This window comes from Bos mutus, chromosome 2, assembly GCF_027580195.1.
Source record: "Bos mutus isolate GX-2022 chromosome 2, NWIPB_WYAK_1.1, whole genome shotgun sequence".
NCBI classification, from domain to species: domain Eukaryota; kingdom Metazoa; phylum Chordata; class Mammalia; order Artiodactyla; family Bovidae; genus Bos; species Bos mutus.
The window spans coordinates 87,848,394-87,863,495 of record NC_091618.1 but is presented as its reverse complement, the minus strand read 5'-3'; the positions used below and the strand labels follow the sequence as shown (position 1 = coordinate 87,863,495).

Sequence of the window (15,102 nt, the reverse complement as noted above, 5' to 3'; positions counted from 1 at the left end):
ATAGAGCTTTTCACTTTATCTTTCTAAATTTCATTTTAAAGTTCTAATATTTTTCTCTTGGCTTTTCCCCTTATCACAATGTTAAATAATAATCATGACAGTGGGCATCTTGCAAAGGTCCTGATTTGTGCAAATGCTTTCAATGTTTCCTCATTCTTCTCTCACCTCCACGCCTGGCTGACCTGTTTTGGACTGAGTGAATGAATAAACTTTCCAAGTCTAGTGTGTTTTTGACTATTTTCCCTTGTACCTGCATTGTTTTTGCTTTGTATATGTTGGCGCCACGTTATTATTTGGTTTGTAGATATTTGTAATTGCTACATCTTCATTGTGAACTGCATTTTTTGTATTAAAAATGACTTTATTCATCTCACTTGATGTTTGAGCTGATTCATCTGGTCTGACATTAAGTATTTGCTTGCCTTTGTTGTTCAGTCGCTCAATCATGTCCAACTCTTTGTGACCCCATTAACTGTAGCATGCCAGGGTTCCCTGTCCTTCACTATCTCCCTGAGATTGCTGAAACTCATATCCATTGAATCAGTGATGTCATACAACCATCTCATTTTCTGTCACCCCCTTCTCCTCTTGCCCTGAATCTTTCCCAGCTTCAGGGTCTCTTTCAATGAGTCAGCAGTTTGTATGAGACAGACCAAGTATTGGAGCTTCAGTTTCAACATCAGTCCTTCTGATGAATACTCAGGGGTGATTTCCTTTAGGATTGACTATTTTGATATACTTGCAGTCCAAGAGACTCTCAAGAGTCTTCTATAACACCACAGGTTGAAAGCATCAATTCTTTAGCACTCAGACTTCTTAATGGTCCAATTCTCGCATCCGTAGGGGACTACAGGAAAAACCATAGCTTTGATTATATAGACCTTCGTCAGCAAAGTGATGTCTCTGCTTTTTAATATGCTATCTAGATTTGTCATCACTTTTCTTCCAAGAAGCAACCATCTTTTAATTTCGTGACTGCAGTCACCATCCGCAGTCATTTTGGAGCCCAAGAAAATGAAATCTGTCATTGTTTCCGCTTTTCCTTCATCTATTTGCCATGAAGTGATGGACCAGATGCCACAATCTTTGTTTTTTGAATGTTGCTTGCCTTTAGCTGGCTTAATTTTTTATCCTTTAGTTTTCAACATTTTAAAAGCAATTTATTGTGTTACCTGCATATGGCATTTTCCTCTGTGATTTAGTTCAAAATCCACTGTCTAAAATACCAACACAAGCCAAAAACCCATTGACATTAATGTTTTCTCTTGGCTGATTCCCTTCAGTACAATGTTAAATGATAATTGTGACACCTAGCATCTAATTGCTTTTCACTTTTTAATATTTTAACTTGTTTTAGGGATTTTTTTTTTAAAGAAAATATTTAATATTAGTTATCTCATTTTTCTTCAGGTGTAGTTTCTCTGCACATACCTTTGTTCCAGTAGTTATGATCTTATAATGATAACTTTATGAAACTCTGTATTTATTAACTTATATAATTTATACAGCTTTGTTTTTTATTTCTCTATTCAAAATCTATTCGTTTACTTCTACGAGCAATAAAGATATTAGCATATTTCCTGTTACTCTGTCCTTCTCTTTCTTTCCTTCACTATATTTCAGTTAGTATTTTTTTAGTATTTTTCTCTGTACTGTTAAACTCTGCTTATACTTTTATTATTTGCATCTTCGTGGACATTCTTTGACTTGCAAGTATTAAAGAAGTGGAAATCAACAAACTTAAACTACAAAACCCAGCAAGAAAAGGAGAGGAAAAGAGGTCAAGGTAATACGGCATTTCTATTTTAAGGGAATAGAATACAGTGTTTCCATTTTTTTTCTCGTCTGTATTTTATAGCTAAATCCTTTCAGTGCTTACTGCTCATCTTTCTGTGGTAATTTTTAGGTTATTTCAATGTAAGTGCCAGTAGTTCATCTTCTAATTTTTTTCAAAATAATATTCATTGAGTTCAAAACTATCTGTAGTCTTTATACCCAAAGACACATAGAATTTAAAATATAAAATGCTTTTATTTCTATATGATCATATAGATGTTACTCCACTGTCAACTGGCCCTAAGAGTTGATGTGGATAAATAAGAGAGAAGACCAAATATTTTCTCCCTTTACCTTCCAATCAGTAATTTAATCATTCTTCATGCTTGACGTTTGTAAGTTCATGAATCTTGGTTTTGAAAGTTCTAGGTTAAAATTTCCCATGGCCTTTTCCAAATGTGGATTCAAATTATCTTCTATTTTACAAAAGATACTATATTTTAACTTTAAACATTTATTATCTTTTTCTTTATTGTCTATCTCAATTTACCTACTTTCACATATTAGCACACAAAATTTTCTCTATAATTATTTATTTATTTGGCTTATTTTATTAATTCTTCTTATTTTAGTCTTTCATATACTTAAAAGTACTTTCCATAATATCTAGCCACTCTTCTGTTCTTTCCGGTTTCATCTTTTTCTTAATTTATTTTTCACTTGGAGGATAATTGTTTTACAATGTTATATTAGTTTCTGCTGTACAACAACATGAATCAGCTATAATTATACATATATCCTGTCCCTCCCCTCCCGTCATCCTACCCTTCTCAGTCATCACAGAGGGGCAGGTTGGGTTCCCTGTGTTATATAGCAACTTCTAGCCAGCTATCTATTTTACACATGGTTGCTGCTGCTGCTGCTAAGTCGCTTCAGTCGTGTCCGACTCTGTGCGACCCCATGGACAGCAGCCCAACCAGGCTTCCCTGTCCCTGGGATTCTCAAGGCAAGAAAACTGGAGTGGGTTGCCATTTCCTTCTCCAATGCATGAAAGCGAAGAGTGAAACTGAAGTCACTCAGTCGTGTCTGACTCTTAGCGACTCCACGGACTGTAGCCCACCAGGCTCCTCCATCCATGGGATTTTCCAGGCAAGAGTACGCACCCCACTCCAGTACTCTTGCCTGGAAAATCCCATGGACGGAAGAGCCATAGGCTGCAGTTCATGGGGCTGCAAAGAGTCGGACACAACTGAGCGACTTTCACTTTTTAGCATATATATGTTGATGCTACTTTCTCTATTCCTCTCATTCCTTCCTTCCCCCACACAGACTTGTGTCCACAAGTCTGTTCTCTATATCTGCATTTCCACTGCTTTCCTGAAAATAGGTTCATTGTACCATCTTTCTAAATTCCATATATATGTGTGTTAATATTATACTGTATTTGTTTTTCTCTAAGTTACTTCACTCCTTATAATAGGCTATAGGTTCATCCACCTCACTAGAACTGACTCAAATTTGTTCTTTTTTATGGCTGAATAATATTCCATTTGTATGTATGTACTACATCTTCTTTATCCATTCATCTGTTGATGGGTATCTTGCTTCCATGTCCTAGCTATTGTAAAGAGTGCTGCTATGAACAATGGGGTACGCGTGTCTTCCTCAATTATGATTTTGTCAAGATATACACCCAGTAGTGGGATTGCTGGGTCATACGGTAGTTTTATTCTTAGTTTTTTAAGGAATTTCCATATTGTTTTCCATAGTGGCTATATCAATTTACATTCCCACCAACAGTATAAGAGAGTTCCCTTTTCTCCACACCCTCTCCAGCATTTATTGCTTGTAAATTTTTTGATGATGGCCATTCTGACTGGTGTAAGGTGATACCTCATTGTGGTTTTGATGTGCAATTCTTTAAGAATTAGAAAAAAAGATATTGAGCATCACATTATTGGTATCTTCCATTTTATATTTGAAGTATCTACTGAAGTTTGTTTTGTCCAGCTCATCTTCTGTCATTTTACAATGTATTTCCAGAGTCCTTGCTTTCTGGATTAGTTTTGCTCCTAGAGTTGATTGCTTTATTCATTTTCTCTCATCTCCTTCTCTTTGTGTCCTATCCATCCCTCCCTGTCTGTTTCCTTTTCTTTCTTTATGAAGAAACCAATTCAATATGTTTTCAGTAATATTAGGATTCAGTTGTAATACCCATATGCTGAAACAGGCAAAAGGAGCTGAGACCTAATAGGAGCCACATGAACGACTGAACTGAGAGAATAAATGGAGAAGTAATTTAGGAGAAATGTAGTGGTAAAGGACACCATGGAGTGGATCTCAGAAAATGATGGCAAAAAGTATGCCCTGAAGGTACATAACACACCCTAAGTTGCCAAAGGCCTTGTTTTTAATCACAGGTATGCGGACAGAGGTGAGTTGAGTTGGCAGCAGAATCCAGTAGACCCAGTTAGATTTAGAAAAGTAAAGAAGGTAGGAGCTATACAAATAGTACACAAACAAGTCATTTTTACAGGAAACATTTTGTGTCTGTGGCAGCAGAGAAGACTAGTTCTTAGAAAGCAAACTTGAAACAATACCCCAGACCCTTCCCACCAACACATACATACATACATACATACAACCCCATGTGCACGCCAGGTAAAACCATTACATCCAGTCATGAGTAATAAAAGGAAGACTAGCACAGCATTGATAACAAAGGTACTCTAAGCAAATGAAAAGAAATAGCAAAACATAGCATTAGGCAGCAACTGATCAATAGAAAAATGTTACTACAATGCAACAGAGAGGCTGGAAAATTGAAAAATTTCATTTGTCATTTGCATTTCTTCTTTGATAAACTATATGTTTAAGTATTTTATAAAAAATGGGTTGTCTTTTCCATATTGAATTGTTGACACTCTTTGTATGTTAAGAAAATCAGCATCTTCCTTGTTGTAGCTACCAACTATTAATTCTTAGGTTTTGAACTGCCTTTGAATTTATAGACTTTTCTAATTATTTAAAACATTTTAGTAAAAATTACAAATCTATTATTTTATGGCTTTTAAAGAGTTGCTTCTAAAACAAAATACTGAAGTCATAGCTATGTTTTCCAAAGATATTTTAAATTTCACAAAGCACATCCATTCCATGTGATTTGTAGGTTCAAAACCTACCAATGGCTTATTGAATAGTTAAAACCTAAACTTTAAATTCCTTAATAAGACCTCTAAGTCCATTACACATCTTGGTCCTGTAAGATTCTTTTTATGGGAGATACATAAAGTTTAAGTAAGAAAGGATTAAAAAGAAATAAAGTACATTATGAAACTGTGTAAGAAAAACTGAATTAAGATCTTAGGTATAAACATTAAAATGCATCAAAAATTATAATAACTATTATGTTATTGATCATTTCCTTTTGTTATTAGATCTGTGAACTCTCTGCTTATGCTATTATTTTTTGTTTTTGTTAATGAAAATATCTTTAATTATTCTTCCAATAATAAATAATTATAAGAAAGTTTCAAACTCTTGAGATAAGTGAAAATCTTCTAAAGTTAACTGTAATTTGGTATATACTGTACAGGACATTAGACTAGATGACTGCCTGTTTTTTTCTGAAAACTTACCTTCCCTGAACATAATAACCTTACTTAGTCTTTTTCAAAATATTTACCTTTGACACAGCCTTGAGATACATAACCAGTACGTAAAAGGTTTTAAGAGATGTAAAGACGTCAGTTTGGAGAAGGCAATGGCACCCCACTCCAGTACTCTTGCCTGGAAAATCCCATGGACGGAGGAGCCTGGTGGGCTGCAGTCCATGGGGTTGCTAAGAGTCGGACATGACTGAGCGACTTCACTTTCACTTTTCACTTTCATGCCTTGGAGAAGGCAATGGCAACCCACTCCAGTATTCTTGCCTGGAGAATCCCAGGGACGGGGGAGCCTGGTGGGCTGCCGTCTATGGGGTCGCACAGAGTCGGACACGACTGAAGCAACTTAGCAGCAGCAGCAAAGACGTCAGTTAAGAGCACTGTTAACTAAAGTTTCTGGTTATAGAATAGAAAACTAATGGAGCTCAGGATTAATCTAGGTATGTGTTAGTGGGAGTTTAAGTCAAGCAAGATTGGGCATATCAGACCAATGATGAGGGTTAAAACATTAAATTCCTGGTCAGTTCAAAAAGAAAGTGACTATTACATGGCTGAGATGTGGACACTGAGACTGTCCAAGTATTTCCTGACTAAAAGAAAAGTGGGTCTGGGGTACACTGGTAGGTGGGGAGACCATCAGGTGTTACTGGTACCCAAAGCTGAAGAGAAAACTTAAATAGATCAGAAAGCATTAAAGACATAAATAGCATACAAAGACATCTCTCAACCAGATACTTTACATATGAGTTTTAGCACACAATAAAGAAACAGTAAATTCATATTATATAAAGCTATACTAGAAAATAAAAAAGAGTAAAAAATTGCTCATCTCATTTTATAAGGCTGGTGTAATCTTAATTGCAAAACCAGACAAGGAAAATGAAGCACAAAAGTATAGTACTTTTCACTTAAGAATGTAGATTCTAAAATCCTAAATAAAATATCTGCTAACCAAATACTATAATGTATGAAAATAAGGCACCATGAGATACACAGCACAATCCATTTATGCATATTAAAATTTCATGTGTATAAGTGGGGGAGAAGGCAGGATAGAGATATAGTTAAGATGAGTTCAGCCATGAGGTAACTGTTGAAGCTGAGACATGGGCACACGAAAGTTCATGATATTATGCTCCCTTTTCTTTTTTATTTGAAATTTTCCATTAAAAATATATAAAATAATATGTTATAAAAATACATATAAACAAGAGAGAACAGTGAAACAGATATTAGACTACATATCAGAATGATTTTCTATGAGTTCAGGTCAGCAGCATGATAATGGAAATGAGAATAAAAGAAAATATACAAATAAAACAAGTGCTTTGCATGGACCAGAACTCTACTTTCTATGCAAACGTTACAGTAAAAAGGGAACCTCTCTTTTAAAAAAATTAAGAAGGATCTATCACTATGGAGATAAAGGAACTATAAAAATAACTGCCTAACTATTATAATTCAGAAAACAATTGAATAGCTATTCTAAGCAACCAACTCATCACATAAAAGTATAGATGGATTACAAGTAAGTAATATCATTTATATTTTCAAGAAAAGTCATTTCTGACAATAATATCATAAAAAACTAGCAAAAACTCACCAAGATGGTAATCAGAAATTAAGGAGAAAAAATAAACTCTAAGTACTTGTACTCTCCAAGAATGAAGAAATATAGAACAAAGGAAAATAACTCCTGCACCAGAGGTTGTATACTGTTTTATTTGATTCACACAGTAGCAAAAGTGGACACTGTCACAGGAAGTTTTATGCTGTTTTTGAAAAATTAGGACTTTTCAATTTCTGTATTTCTAGTTTCTTCTGGAAAAAAGTCATGAGATTTGATATTACTGGTCTCTTATCCCCACTTAAAAAGGATTTTAGAGCTAAATAGAAGTGCCCTAATCATTAAGAGGTTACACACTCTCCAAGGTTCCATTGTACCTATCTGACCCTCAAAATAATTATTATTTTTAAAATGTTAATTGAAGGATAATTGCTTTCCAGAATTTTGTCATTTTCTGTCATACATCAACAAGGATCAGCCATAGGTACACCCATGTCACCTCCCTCCTGAACCACACAAAATTAAAGTACCCTTTTTTCATTTTGTACTCTGTATCTCACTCAAAATTTTACCAAATGTATTCAGAATTTACTTAGTAACATAAGCATGTAAGCAGTCATGGGAGACATGAACAGAATATGGTAAGTGAAAGTGTATCGTAGGTCAAGACAAATCTTCAGGAGCTCAAGAAATAGTGAAAAAGAAGTTAGGCATTCAGAAGTAATACTATGAGTGTTTGAAACTGTCACAGGGTTTTTTTTTTTTTTTGGAATGGTTGAAAAGCAAGCTCTTAACATGGTTAAAGACATAAATATTATTAAAAAATACAGTGCATAGCAGGTTCTGAAAAATTATTTTTTCAAGTTAAACTCTGAGTTGTGCACCCAGTTTTGATGGATGCTACTTAATATCTTCTTCATTCTTTTTAATTACTTTGCATTCTTCCATAATACATCAATTTTATCAACTGCTCATTATAAATGAAATCTGATACTTTCTGTCAAGATGGTATTAAGGCATAACAGTTTGTGTCTGAATATGAATCAATGCGGTTGTCAGGGCCAGTGACAAAAAAGTAAGCAAGTTTAGCAAGTTAAATTATAATCTGGCAACCCTAACCATTTAAATTAGATTATTTATGAGGCTATAGTCATTACTTACCTTCAGTGTCTATTTTTTAAAGATCTTGTCTGTAAACCAGATAACCTTCAATATCTACTTCCCACATGCAGAAATTGATATCCTCAATATTCATCTAAAACAAAAACATAAGAAAATATCATGACTTTGAGGTTATAAATATTTTTTCATTTATTTTAAATATTAAAGGAAATCTTAAAATTATAAATATGGGCAAAGGGAGGTGTCTACTGTAGGACATATTTTATGCAATTAAACGGTAATAATAATTTTTCCATTTAGAAGAATCAGAAAGGCCTGTGAAACATACTTTGACATTTTGATCCTTGGCATAGAATTTAGCATCAATGGACATGATTTAAGCGAACTCTGGGAGATGATGAAGTACAGGGAAACCTGGCATGTGTAGTTCATGAGGTTGCAAAGAGTCAGACAAGACTTAGTACCTCAACAACAACAACAACAAAGAGTTTAGTACTTTCTACAGTACTAATTTTATCTTGCTAACCTAGTTTTCATCAACATTTTGAAGAAATATAATTTTAAACACATTAAATCTGATGTTCTACAGGAATGTAGCCCTACCCTAGAAAATACTTTCCTTGTTTAGAATGGATAATTACCAAAAATATATTCTTCATTACTCTTGAGTTGCCTGTAAAAGTCAGAACCATAGAAATCAATTCTTCATGACGGAGAAGGTAATGGCACCCCACTCCAGTACTGTTTTCATGAAAAATGAAGTGAGTGAGTGAAGTCGCTCAGTCATGTCTGACTCTTTGCAACCCCATGGACTATAGCCTACCAGGCTCCTCCGTCCATGGGATTTTCCAGGCAAGAATAATGGAGTGGCCTTGAGAAACACATAGGCAAAACACTCTCTGACATAAATCACAGCAGGATCCTCTATGACCCACCTTCCAGAGTAATGGAAATAAAAGCAAAAATAAACAAATGGGACCTAATTAAACTTAAAAGCTTTTGCACAACAAAGGAAACTATAAGCAAGGTGAAAAGACAGCCTTCAGAATGGGAGAAAATAATAGCAAACGAAGCAACTGACAAAGATTTAATCTAAACAATATATAAGCAGCTCATACAGCTCAATTCCAGAAAAAGAAACGACCCAATCAAAAAATGGGCCATAGAACTAAACAGACATTTCCCCAAAGAAGACATACAGATGGCTAACAAACATGTGAAAAGATGCTCAACATCACTCATTATAAGAGAAATGCAAGTCAAAACCACAATGAGCTACCATCTCACGCTGGTCAGAATGGCTGCTATCAAAAAGTCTACAAACAATAAATGCTGGAGAGGGTGCAGAGAAAAGGGAACCCTCTTACACTGTTGGTGAAATGCAAACTAGTACAGCCACTATGGAGAACAGTGTGGAGATTCCTTAAAAAACTGGAAATAGAACTGCCTTATGACCCAGCAATCCTACTGCTGGGCATACACACCGAGGAAACCAGAATTGAAAAAGACACGTGTACCCCAATTTTCATGGCAGCACTGTTTACAATAGCTGGGGCATGGAAGCAACCTAGATGTCCATCGGGAGACGAATGGATAAGAAAGCTATGATACATATACACAATGGAGTATTACTCAGCCATTAAAAAGAATGCATTTGAATCAGTTCTAATGAGGTGGATGAAACTGGAGCCTATTATACAGAGTGAAGTAAGCCAGAAAGAAAAATACCAATACAGTATATTAACGCATTTATACGGAATTTAAAAAGATGGTAACGATGACCCTATATGCAAGACAGCAAAAGGGACACAGATGTAAAGAACAGTCTTTTAGACAATGTGGGAGAAGGTGAGGGTGGGATGATTTGAGAGAATAGCATTGAAACATGTACATTATCATATGTGAAATAGATCGCCAGTCCAGGTTCAACACATGAGACAGGGTGCTCAGGGCTGGTGCACTGGGATGACCCTGAGGGATGGGACGGGGAGGGACGTGGGAGGGGGGTTCAGGATGGGGAACACATGTACACCCATGGCTGATTCATGTCAATATATGGCAAAAACCACTACAATATTGTAAAGTAATTAGCCTCCAATTAAAAAAAAAAAAAAAAAAAAAAACTGGAGTGGGTTGTGATTTCCTACTCCAGAAAATCTTCCTGACCCAGGGATTGAAGCTGGGTCTCCTGCACTGTAGGCAGACACATTACCGTCTGAGCCACCAGGGATCTGGATGAAAAGGTCAGTATTATTCAACCTTTATCACTTAAACTGACCAATCAGTGCTTTACATCACTTAGTTAAGCTTCAGTTCAGTTCAGTCGCTCAGTCGTGTCCAACTCTTTGCGACCCCATGAATCGCAGCACGCCAGGCCTCCCTGTCCATCACCAACTCCCGGAGTTCACCCCGACTCACGTCCATCGAGTCAGTGATGCCATCCAGCCATCTCATCCTCTGTCGTCCCCTTCTCCTCCTGCCCCCAATCCCTCCCAGCATCAGAGTCTTTTGCAATGAGTCAACTCTTCGCAGGAGGTGGCCAAAGTACTGGAGTTTCAGCTTTAGCATCAGTCCTCCCAAAGAAATCCCAGGGCTGATCTCCTTCAGAATGGACTGGTTGGATCTCCTTGCAGTCCAAGGGACTCTCAAGAGTCTTCTCCAACACCACAGTTCAAAAGCATCAATTTTTCAGCGCTCAGCCTTCTTCACAGTCCAACTCTCACATCCACACATGACCACTGGAAAAACCATAGCCTTGACTAGACGAACCTTTGTTGGCAAAGTAATGTCTCTGCTTTTCAATATGCCGTCTAGGTTGGTCATAACTTTCCTTCCAAGGAGTAAGCGTTTTTTAATTTCATGGCTGCAGTCACCATCTGCAGTGATTTTGGAGCCCCCCAAAAATAAAGTCTGACACTGTTTCCACTGTTTCCCCATCTATTTCCCATGAAGTGGTGCGACTGGATGCCATGATCTTCATTCTCTGAGTGTTGAGCTTTAAGCCAACTTTTTCACTCTCCACTTTCACTTCCATCAAGAGGCTTTTTTAGTTCCTCTTCACTTTCTGCCATAAGGGTGGTGTCATCTGCGTGTCTGAGGTTATTGATATTTCTCCCAGCAATCTTGATTCCAGCTTGTGTTTCTTCCAGTCCAGCATTTCTCATGATGTACTCTGCATATAAGTTAAATAAGCAGGGTGACAATACACAGCCTTGATGTACTCCTTTTCCTATTTGGAACCAGTCTGTTGTTCCATGTCCAGTTCTAACTGTTGCTTCTTGACCTGCATACAGATTTCTCAAGAGGCAAATCAGGTGGTCTGGTATTCCCATCTCTTTCAGAATTTCCCACAGTTTATTGTGATCCACACAGTCAAAGGCTTTGGCATAGTCAATAAGGCAGAAATAGATGTTTTTCTGGAACTCTCTTGCCTTTTCCATGATCCAGCGGATGTTGGCAATTTGATCTCTGGTTCCTCTACCTTTTCTAAAACCAGCTTGAACATCAGGAAGTTCACGGTTCACATATTGCTGAAGCCTGGCTTGGAGAATTTTCAGCATGACTTTACTAGCGTGTGAGATGAGTGCAACTGTGCGGTAGTTTGAGCATTCTTTGGCATTGCCTTTCTTTGGGATTGGAATGCAAACTGACCTTTTCCAGTCCTGTGGCCACTGCTGAGTTTTCCACATTTGCTGGCATATTGAGTGCAGCACTTTCACAGCATCAGCTTTCAGGATTTGAAATAGTTCAACTGGAATTCCATCACCTTCACTAGCTTTGTTCGTAGTGATGCTTTCTAAGGCCCACTTGACTTCACATTCCAGGATGTCTGGCTCTAGGTCAGTTATCACAAGATCATGATTATCTAGGTCGTGAAGATCTTTTTTGTACAGTTCTTCTGTGTATTCTTGCCATCTCTTCTTAATATCTTCTGCTTCTGTTAGGTCCCTACCATTTCTGTCCTTTATCGAGCCCATCTTTGCATGAAATGTTCCCTTGGTATCTCTTAATTTTCTTGAAGAGATCTCTAGTCTTTCCCATTCTGTTGTTTTCCTCTATTTCTTTGCATTGATCACTAAAGAAGGCTTTCTTTTCTCTTCTTGCTATTCTTTGGAACTCTGCATTCAGATGCTTATATCTTTCCTTTTCTCCTTTGCTTTTTGCTTCTCTTCTTTTCACAGCTATTTGTAAGGCCTCCCCAGACAGCCATTTTGCTTTTTTGCATTTCTTTTCCATGGGGATGGTCTTGATTCCTGTCTCCTGTACAATGTCCTGAACCTCATTCCATAGTTCATCAGGCACTGTATCAGAGGTCTTTTAAAAGAAACTACCGTCTAATAGAGAATTGGGATTATTCAGAAAAATGCTTTTTTTTTTTTTTTAAACTTTACATAGAAAAATGCTTTCTTGAAATAATTTTGATTTCGATTTCTTCTGATTGTGTAAATAAGCCTGAGATAAGCAGTTAGGGAAACAGAATTTGGATGCCACAGTGACATACCTTTAGCATGTGGTTTTGAGTACTATGGATTCCAAAGTCAATCAATAATTTTTTGACTAGGAACATCACTGTTCCTCTTGTTCAATAGTGGATGTCCCTGAATCATTGCAGCTACACATGAAAAACATGTGGGACACTTGTAAACCTATGGAGACTCAGTCTCTTCCTTAAATATTCAGATTTTAATTGGTATCACATGGGGCTAGAACTTAGCTAATTTTCAAAAGTATTAAGGAAGGATATTTTACTGGTTAAGACACAATCTCACTGTAACTGACTTAATTTCTACAGATAACTAATAAGACATTAACTTAAAAAATACTGCCTACAGATGTTTATGGAAATTAGTAAGATACTTGCTAATCGGACTACTCAATATTTAAAATGACTTCAAAACTTCCATCACACACACAAATATACACAAACCTATAATATCTTAAATTACATGGATCCAAGCACAGTGTAAATGGTAGTTACAGTGAATTTAAATTATAATGCACTTAAGGACCAAAGGTACTACTTTAAAATGTAATTTCTCAGGTGTCCTGCCCAGAAATTTTGATTCAGAAGAACTAGGCTAAGGCCAAGGAGTTTCTATTTTTATAGATGTCTCTGGTGATTATAATATAAAAGGTCTCCAATCCCTGTAAAACAGGTCTCTAAGTCTTTATGAACAGTAACTACTACCAGAACTTCATTATTAACATTTATAAAAATAGCTCTTGAATTTGTTCTGAGTTATATTTCTAATCTTAAAAGATAATCTCAAGATCCACTGGTAAAAAATAACTTTAAACTTAGAGTAAATAGGACTTAAGCAATACATCAACATAGCTAAATCTAAGATAATGTTTATGGATTATATATTTTGGTGAGCCTTACTAGCCTTCTAAGTAAACTGTATAGGTAATCAATACAATATAATGATTTTATTGTATATATATATATATATATATATATAGTATATATATAATATATATTGTGGCTAAAAAGAGGGAAAACTAGGTTATATTCTATAATGAAAATTTAACTTAAAATCTCATATGTAACTAGAAACATGTCTTCAAAGTCTCAAAATTAAAATTTTTTGTCCCTAACTTAGTGGGGGGCGGGTGGGGAAGCTCCTCTAATATCATCATTTGCTCTGTTTAAATACAAAGACAAAATTTTAAAAAGAAAATCTTGATAATTCATTTCCCTCAAGAACTACACATACATAACTTACTAAAAATAACATAAAATAGAGTATTAACATTTTAGTCTTGAAAATTCTTATAAATAGGCCCAGAAGTACTTCACAATAAAAATAGTATATTCAGTATCATATACTCTTTAGATTTTTTCTGAAAATGAAAAGTCTAATACAGAGGTAAACATCAGAGTCTCTGCTATACTCAGCAAGGATGAGTAAACTACTAAACCTTGAAAGAAAACTATACATAGTTTCTCTTTTATGCCTAAGATGGAAGTCCTCCTAATATTTTTTCTATATGCATATGCCGCTAAAGACTTTAGATTTTTCTAGTAAGTTAACATCAATCTTCAGTTTGTGACCAAAGTCGATTTTCCCCCCAGGCTTAGTGCCGCTTAATAGCAACAGTCATGGACTTCTCAAATGTCTTCACAAACAGGGAGCTAGTCCATCTCTCAAATCTCTAGCAGAGGCTGTATGTCTGCCTCTGTGATTTACAGCTATGAAATGAAGTCCCAATGTCTTTTGGCAAGACTCTTGATCTTCTATTATCTGACCTCAGCTGCCTTTTGCTGTTTTTCTCTTATGTCCTGGCCAACTAAAAATTAGCTCAGATACTGCTCCCTCCTTAAAGGAAATTTCCATCAACTTGATACTAAAGCTATCTTTCTACTACTGATTTCCTATGCTCATTATTTCAAATTACTTAGCTAATTAATCAGGTACTAACTTATGGTCCCTTATTTCTACCTTTTTTTTTTAATTACTTAAGATTTGGCATATTTGTTAGTGTTTCTAGTAATTAAGTATAGTGCTTTACAGTGATTAGGTGAGGCACCCAGCTTTTCTCTTTAGTATACTTTATGACGATGAAGGATTTAAAAATTGTAATCTCCCTGTGCTGCATGAAATTTCTCATCTGTTCTGAGGACTACTGTACCCGCCTAACTCTCTTAATGTCTAAGCCAGGTAATTTTGCTTCAGAGTAACAGTGTAATTACTACTGGTATTAATAAAAACTAAATTAAAAAGAATGAACAATTTTCAGTGAATTAGAATCTGTTTAAACATATTTACCACAGAAGTCACTGGGAACACGGTTTAGTGTTTCCTTAGGACCACTATTTTAAGAAGAACCAATAACTCTGTAAATCACAAAATGCTATACATCACAAAAGAATGCAGCCTATACATATTACTCTTTAATGATTAAAAATACAGACTTCTAGATAATGGACATAGGTATCTCTAACATTGATCATGTAAGTTGCTAAAACTT

General features: G+C 35.8%; 1 protein-coding gene across 7 annotated transcripts in view; it reads right to left on the bottom strand.

Annotated features, from left to right (window-relative positions):
* The window catches only part of MBD5 (methyl-CpG binding domain protein 5), a 491,337-nt gene that overhangs the window by 308,237 nt on the left and 167,998 nt on the right, over positions 1-15,102 (bottom strand). For all 7 annotated transcript variants that reach the window (XM_070390101.1, XM_070390089.1, XM_070390114.1 and 4 more), the window contains one exon: positions 8,170-8,263. The gene's annotated coding sequence lies outside the window, so the exon portion shown is untranslated. The remainder of the gene's footprint in view (positions 1-8,169; positions 8,264-15,102) is intronic.